Source organism: Coenobita brevimanus, chromosome 90 (genome assembly GCF_032717465.1).
Source record: "Coenobita brevimanus isolate Jiangsu-jjx chromosome 90, ASM3271746v2, whole genome shotgun sequence".
Lineage (NCBI taxonomy): Eukaryota > Metazoa > Arthropoda > Malacostraca > Decapoda > Coenobitidae > Coenobita > Coenobita brevimanus.
In genome coordinates this window covers 15,410,572-15,418,513 of record NC_137043.1, presented here as the reverse complement: position 1 = coordinate 15,418,513, position 7,942 = coordinate 15,410,572, and positions in this window count along the sequence as shown.

Genomic DNA, 7,942 nt, shown 5'->3' with positions numbered 1-7,942 from the left:
TTTCCGTATTCTCATGGTAAATATTTGCTGCCTGAGGGACCAGGCTTAGATTTTCCTTGGTGAATACTGATATGAAATAATTATTTAGGATGGAGCACATTTCTTTATCTTCACTGGTAATGTCACCTGATTCTGTTCTGAGTGGTCCTATCCTATCTTTATTTTTCGTTCGGTACATTTGATAAAAACCCTTGGGGTTTTCTTTTGATTCACTGGCAACCTTAATTTCTCACTGGCAACCTTAAGTTTGCCACCTACGTACAAGTTTGCCACCTACGTAAAAGTGTCTCGTACTTCATTGCTGACAGACTTCATGCACATGTAAAGATTGGTTGGTCTCTTTGACTGTTCATCACTTCCTGGTGGGGCTTCCCAGTCTTGGGGATTTGCGCCATCAGTACTTCTCTGAGGACAGGGCAGTGACGGATTGTATCCTCTTTCGTCGGTGCTTGGAGAGGATGTCTGTTATATGGGAAAGGAAACCCTCTCGTTTGTGAAAGCAATTATAGTACTTTCTAAGATTTAGCGTTCAGTGTGCGTTTTTTGTGTGTTTGTTTGTTTTTGTGTTTAGTATTTAATTTTTTGTGTTAGTTTTTTTTTTTACTTATTTTATTTTATCTTCCCGCCTGCTCCGTTTCTCTTCCCGTTGTAGTCTTTTTGATTGTTGTCAGGTAATATATGACACCGGCAATTAAGCCGCCAGTTTTTTATTTCAATTAATCAATCAGTCTCCTTCCCCTCCATTACCATCTCCATCAAGCTCATGCATTCAGTTTAAGTCTTTCTTTTGTCTGGATTCTAGTCCTTGTTAGCCGTACCCAGTGTCACATGAATCAAGTTATTGGACACACAGAGTACTCTATACTACATTCTTGGTCCTTGGGCGTGTAGCACAAAATAAGAAATTTCGTGTGATAGGCAGGGGGGTAAAAAAAATCTTATTTTCTCAGTCTCTATCACAGGATATCACCTATTTAGTATTATGTGCCCAAAAGACCAGGGATGTTGAATAAGGTACTTTGTGCATGCAACAGGTGGCACCTGTTGTTATATCAAATCCCAATATACAGTTGACACCATTTTAAACTTCACTTCAAGCAGTTTTAATTACTCGCTGTATAAACTAAACTATCAAAATATCACCAAATATATCTGTGTAGTTTATCGCTCCCCCAATGCTTCTTCTGAACCCAGCGTATTTGATTCCATTTCCACACAGTTGAGTAACCTTAATCTTGCCCTTAACACCGAAATTACCATCTTGGGTGATTTTAACATACATAATGTTGAATGGTTATTGCACTCTGCCAGGACTGACGATGCTGGTCTAGAGTGCGAGCTGTTTGCAGAATCGTTTAATCTCACGCAACTGGTAAAGCAACCAACCAGAATGCCATGTAATCCTGACCATAACGCCCATCTTTTGGATCTGTTCCTGACAAATAATCCAGATCAGTACAGAATAGAGGTATTGTCTCCACTTGGATCCTCTGACCACAATCTCATCAAAGCCTCTTTAGTTAGCCCTCCCAAACCTCCCCATTCTGAACCTGTCAGGGTGACTTTGATAGGGCGACCTGAGATGAATTTAGAAATTATCTTGCTGACATTCCATGGCAGTCTTTCTTCTCTAGTGATGTCATTTCTACCCAGTCCCACATTTGCGATGTAATACTAGCTGGTATGGATTTATTCATACCAAGTCAACAATTCACTAAAAGATCGAACTCTCCAAAATGGTTTGATAGCAACTGTGCCAAATCAACAGCCCAAAAGTCATCAGCATATAACTATTACTTGAAATAAAAAATATCTGAATCACTCTCTCAATTTAAAATTGCTAGAAACCATGCAAAAGCTGTAATAAATCTTGCTAAATCAAACTTTCTTCAAAATCAAGCATCAAAACTATTTAACAACCCTAATGACAATAGAATATTCTGGTCAACTCTCAATTCTTTCAATAATAACTTTAACAAGTCATCATCCATTCCCCCACTAAAATCTTCGGATGGCAACATAACAAATGACCTGCGTGGGAAAGCAGATATCTTTGCCAGTACATTTGCCAGAAACTCTACCATAGATGATACCAGCCAGAATGTCCCAGCACTAGAACTTGACTCTCCCAACATTGTTCCACTTAAAATACAGACAAGGTACGTGAAATCCATCCTAGACAATTTACCAACAAAGCTCCAGGCCTAGATGGAATTCCGCCAATTGTTTTGAAAAAGTGTTCCCCAGAACTTGCCTCTGTTCTTGCAAAATTATTCAGACTATGCATACGTACTTCTTCATTCCCTAATTCATGGAAAGAAGCCAATATCCACCCAATTCCAAAGAAAGGAAGTTCCTCTGACCCCTCTGATTACAGACCAATAGCTATCACATCTTCTCTTGGTAAGGTTTTTGAAACTGTAATTAATAAGCACATAGTTAAACATCTTGAATCCAACAACTTAATTAGTGATAGACAATATGGTTTTCGCCAAGAAAGATCCACCATTGACATACTCAATCTCCTGACTCATACCATCCATCAATCAGTTGACCTGCATGGTGAAACTCATGCAGTAGCCCTGGATATTTCTAAAGCTTTCAACAGAGTCTGGCACCGTTCCCTGTTGTCCAAACTCCCTTGCTATGGACTAAACTCTTTTGTTCCTTTGATTTCCTCATATTTCAGCATTAGAAAAATAAGAGTAAAAGTAGATGATGTATATTCCACTTTCCACTCAGTTAATGCTGGCATGCCGCAGGGATAAGTTCTGGCACCAACCCTGTTCCTCGTTCATATTAATGATCTCTTATCTGTCACCCACAATCCCATCCATTCATATGCAGATGACTCGACACTTCATAGTTCATTCACACTCAGACATCCATTTACAAAGTCCGATATCTCTAATTCTCACCTCAGTACAGCCATCTCTTTAAATCAAGACTTATCCACGATCAGTGAATGGGGACAAAAGAACCTTGTCTCATTTAATGCTAATAAACCTAATATATACAATTTACTAATAGGCAGATATTGCCAGAATCGTATATTACCTTCAGTGCTACAAATATCTCCATTTCCAAAAGTATTGAAATTCTTGGCGTTTCGCCTAACAATGCCCTCAGCTGGACCTCTCATGTTAGATCACTTGCTAAAACCGCCTCAAAGAAACTTGGATTATTGTACAGAGTCCGTAACTTCTTCACTGACGAGCAGTTAGTTATAATTTATAAGAGTCATGTGCGCTCTCAGCTTGAATACTGCTCACCCTTGTGGAGCGGATGTGGAGAGGTTGCATTAAAACAAGTAGACAAGATTCAGAACAAAGCTGTTAGAATTATTAATAACTCTGCTATTACCGGTACTAATAAACTACCTCCCCTACAAGTAAGAAGGAATGTTGCCTCCCTTGCATTATTTTACAGATATTTCTATAGCAAATGCTCAGACGAAGTTGCATCTATGGTGCCACCTCTCCAGGCCTTCCCTCGTGCTACACGGGAGCTGGCAGCGCTCATGACTGGAATGTCACTCAGCCATATTGCAGAACTTCTGCCTATCAGAATTTTTTCATTCCCCAAACTGCATCTCTCTGGAACTCGCTTCCCCAGGGTTGTTTCCCTCTAAACTTCAACCTACTGCTGTTCAAGTCTAACTGTTACAGATATTTTATGAACAGAGGACACCAGTAATCTGGTGCATGGATTTTTTTTTTTTTTAAATTCATTTGTTTTTCCTTCCACTGTTCTGTTATATGTATATATATATATATATATATATATATATATATAATGACTCTATGAACAGATGACGCAATACCATGTCCCTGGTTTTAGGGTTGGGCTTAGTTTGTCTATGACTCAAAGTGTTCATTGCACACAGTATCACTCCTTTTAGATTTCTGTTAAAAATTGTTTCTGCACAAAAATGGAATGTGGTGCGAGGTACTCTGTGCCTAGGGAACTTTATTAATTTACTGTCATAATGCATGTGACACTGGCATGACCAGGTTGACTTCCTTGCTATTGCTGCCTGTAACTCTGCTTCCCCTGCCATCCACCTCCCTGTGTCCAAGGCGACTATCCGGCGAATCCTTTGGGAGACGGCCAGGGAGGATGAAGACCTAAGTACTGATGCCACGTGACCCACCATCGTCTCCGTCTATACATTACGATAACTATCGTGGAGTGAGATACATGTTCGTAAGCACTCAACCCTCACCCTCCATTATGGGGTGGCCGTCAAGCCACCCCATAATGGAGTACTAGATGGCCGGTGACTGCCACACCCTGTTGTCTGTGTAACGTTCCCACGTCTTACCTGCTTTTCCATCAGATCGTTTGCAACCTTATCAACATCCTTTTACGCCTCATGCATTGTTGCTTATCGGTTTGTGACACTATTCTGTCACAATTGCTGTATCCCAGTTTCCTTTCCCTTTTATTTTTTCACGTGTTTATCGTTCTTCGTGTTTCCTGCATGCTTTGTTATGTTGGTCATTGTATTTTATAAATTCACTTCTTTTATGCATGAGAACATTTTCCCTCACACGCTCTTGACTCAGCATTTTGGTTTTATACATCTTGTTCCACTTTGCTAGTCATTACTATTCTGTCTACCTATAGCCAGACGCTTTAATTCCGATAGAGATGGCCAGAAACGAATTCCCTCCTTGTCACCGTGTCCTCCGACAAGTTACCCTTTCTCCAACTCACACTCTTCACCCTCATAATCTTCGATACCCCATCCCTTTATCTCACCCTCAGTCTCCCCCTTCCCCCCCCCCATGTCAGTCAAATACACTCCATGTAAGGCTCACTCCATTCTCTCCACATGAACAAACTGTCCGTAATTTCCCAGTTCTTTACAGCACATCCAAAGCATCACCACAACGCCTCTTCATTTCCGCGTGTGAGTCTGTTTTTCTCTCCATGAAACATTGGTCTTTACTCTTCATTAAATTATACGTTAGTCTTTTTACCACTGTAATTGTTTTTTTTTTTTATACTTTTGCCAAGTTATTGGTCTTATTGTATCATGTATATGTCAGAGTATCTACACCTAACACTATTATACTCATTCCTGCTTGGAACTGAGTGACTTTCCCAAAGTGTTTAGGGTCTTAATGTTTTGCAAATAAGAATCAAAACAATAAAGTATATATATATATATATATATATATATATATATATATATATATATATATATATATATATATATATATATTTTTTTTTTTTTTTTTTTTTCAGGGTGGACATGTGTGCGATCTTTATGCTTCTTTATGCCCCTTCCCTCTGAGGGGGTATCGTGTTCTACGTGTTGACCCTCCCATCCCCGTCGTGCAGTTTTAAATCAAGTAACTTCCAGTGTGACCCGGGCCACTGGCCGCCATAAAGTAGCGAACAATTATGGTCCACACCCCATGGTGCATCTTCTAGTGCTGCCCAAGCTGTCACTCTTTGTCTTATGCGCCCACCAATCTGAACCATTAGAGGACCATGAAGATCGAGACGAACCTGTGCTAAATATTCAGAATAAAATATAGAAAAGCATTGCAGATCGTCTGCAAACGTTTACTCTCCTGATTTCATTCATTACACAAAAACCTTTCACAACCTTCTAGTTCATTTTTTTGAAATAAGAGAACAAAGGAAGGAAAAACAAATGAATAAAAAAAATAATAATCTATACACCAAATTACAGATATCCTCCATTCATAAAAAATCTCTAACAATTGGACTTGAACAGCCGTATGTTGAAGTTTGGGGGGAAGCCACTCTAAGGAAGTGAGTTCCAAAGAGATGTAGTTCGGATAATGAAAGAATTCTGATAGCAGAATTTCTGCAATATGGCTGTGTGACAGTCTAGTCATGAGTGCTAAAAGATGCCCATGTAGCACGGGGGAAGGCATGGAGAGTGGCACAATGGATGCAACTTCGTCTGAGCATATGCCATAAAAGTATATATCCGTAAAATAATGCAAAGGAGGCAACATTCCTTCTTACTTGAAGCGGAGGTAGTTCATTTGTAATAGTAAGGTTATTAATAGTTCTAACTACCTTATTCTGAATTTTGTCTAGTTGTTTAATGCTACCTTTCCACATCCATTCCACAGAGGTGAGCAATATTCCAGCTGAGAGTACACGTAACTTCTGAATTATAGCTAGCTGCTCGTCAGTGAAGAAGTTACGGACTCTGTACAATAATCCAAGTTTCATTGAAGCGGTATTAGCAACTGATCTAACATGAGAGGTCCAGCTGAGAGAACTGTTAAGTGAGACACTAGAGTTTCAATACTTATAGAGATAGGAATTTTAGTATCAGTGAAGGTAATATAGGAATCCGGCAATATCTGTCTATTAGAAAAGTGTATATATTTGGTTTTACTAGCATTAAATGATACAATGTTATTTTGTCCCCATTCAGTGATCCTAGATAAGTCTTGATTTATGGAGATGGCTGTACTCAGTTGTGAGTTAGAGATACTGAACTTTGTGGATGGGTGTTTAAGTGTGAATTAACTGTAAAGTGTTGAGTCATCTGTATATGAATAGACGGGATTATGGGTGACATATAAGATATCATTTATATGAATTAGGAACAGGGTTAGAGCCAAAACTGATACTTGTGGCAAACCGGCATTAATCGAGTGGAAATTGGAATATACATCATCTACTTTAACTCTTATCTCTCTGTCGCTGAGATATGAGGAAATCACAGGAACTAAAGACGTTAGGCCATAGCAAAGGAGTCTGGCTAGCAGGGAATGGTGTGCTCTCCTGATGACTTCACGACTTCCCATTCCCGCACCATTATGACACCCAGGTTTTCGAACAGGTTGCAGTCACAATCTGACTAATGCAGATTTTGGGATGGTAAGGCAACTAATCTCTGAGCACAGGTGTGAATGGGATACCAGTCCTACATGTATCAAAGTAACAGTGACTCTCAGATAGCATAGTCAAACACAGTTGAATGAACGTGATCACTGATAATAGCATATTTATGTTCTTGACTGTTAAAATGTCCATCATTGGTTACACATGTTCCGGGCTCACCGTGCCACATTAAACAATGAAATGACACATTTAGACAGTAACACACACAATCATCATTACAAAAATATTCAGCTGCAGTGGATCAGCTTCCTGAAACAATAAAATCATGGCTTACTATAGTGTGCTTTGTACTGAAATAACCGGGCGGAGTTCCCACCCCCGGTTGACGATTCATTTCAGAAATTTATCCAAAAGGAAAATGTTTTTCAGATTTTTTCGGTCTCTCTATATATGTTATTGTTTCTCTTACCAACGCTTGTTACCATGCTCTCACGACTTAATTGCTTGATTGAATTAAAGCCCCGAAAAGTGCAAACAGACAGGTATAGTGCTTCCAAAAGATTAACGTGACATGGGGGGATTCAAGATATTTTTTTGGTGTTGCCCGTATCATTTTCCGAAGTAATGAGGGTTCAACATCCCCTCGCTCTAAGTCAGCTATGTAACACCTGTCAGCAAGGGCTTTCCTCTAACTTTTGCTCTGTTGAGCACCACCTCTCCTCCTCTAAACCTCACCTTCTTTTTCTAACGGAGACTCAGCTGTCTGAGGCAACTGACAGCAAACCCTTTTCTGTATCCTCCTACTTTCTCTATACTCATTTCAAAGCCAAAGGTGGCTGTTGTGTATATATACGCAACAATTTATCTTGCTCTCGTGTTCCTGAACTCGATTCTTCTGAATTCTCTACACTCTGGCTTCGGCTTTCCTGTCATTCTCTGACTAAATATATCTGTGCTGTTTACTTATCCCCTAATTCTACTGACTATCAAAAATTCTTCGACTATCTTGCTTCTATGATGGAACACATTCTATCCATTTCTCCTTTCTCTGAAATCTCCATTCTAGGAGATTTCAATGTTCACCACCACCTTTGGCTCT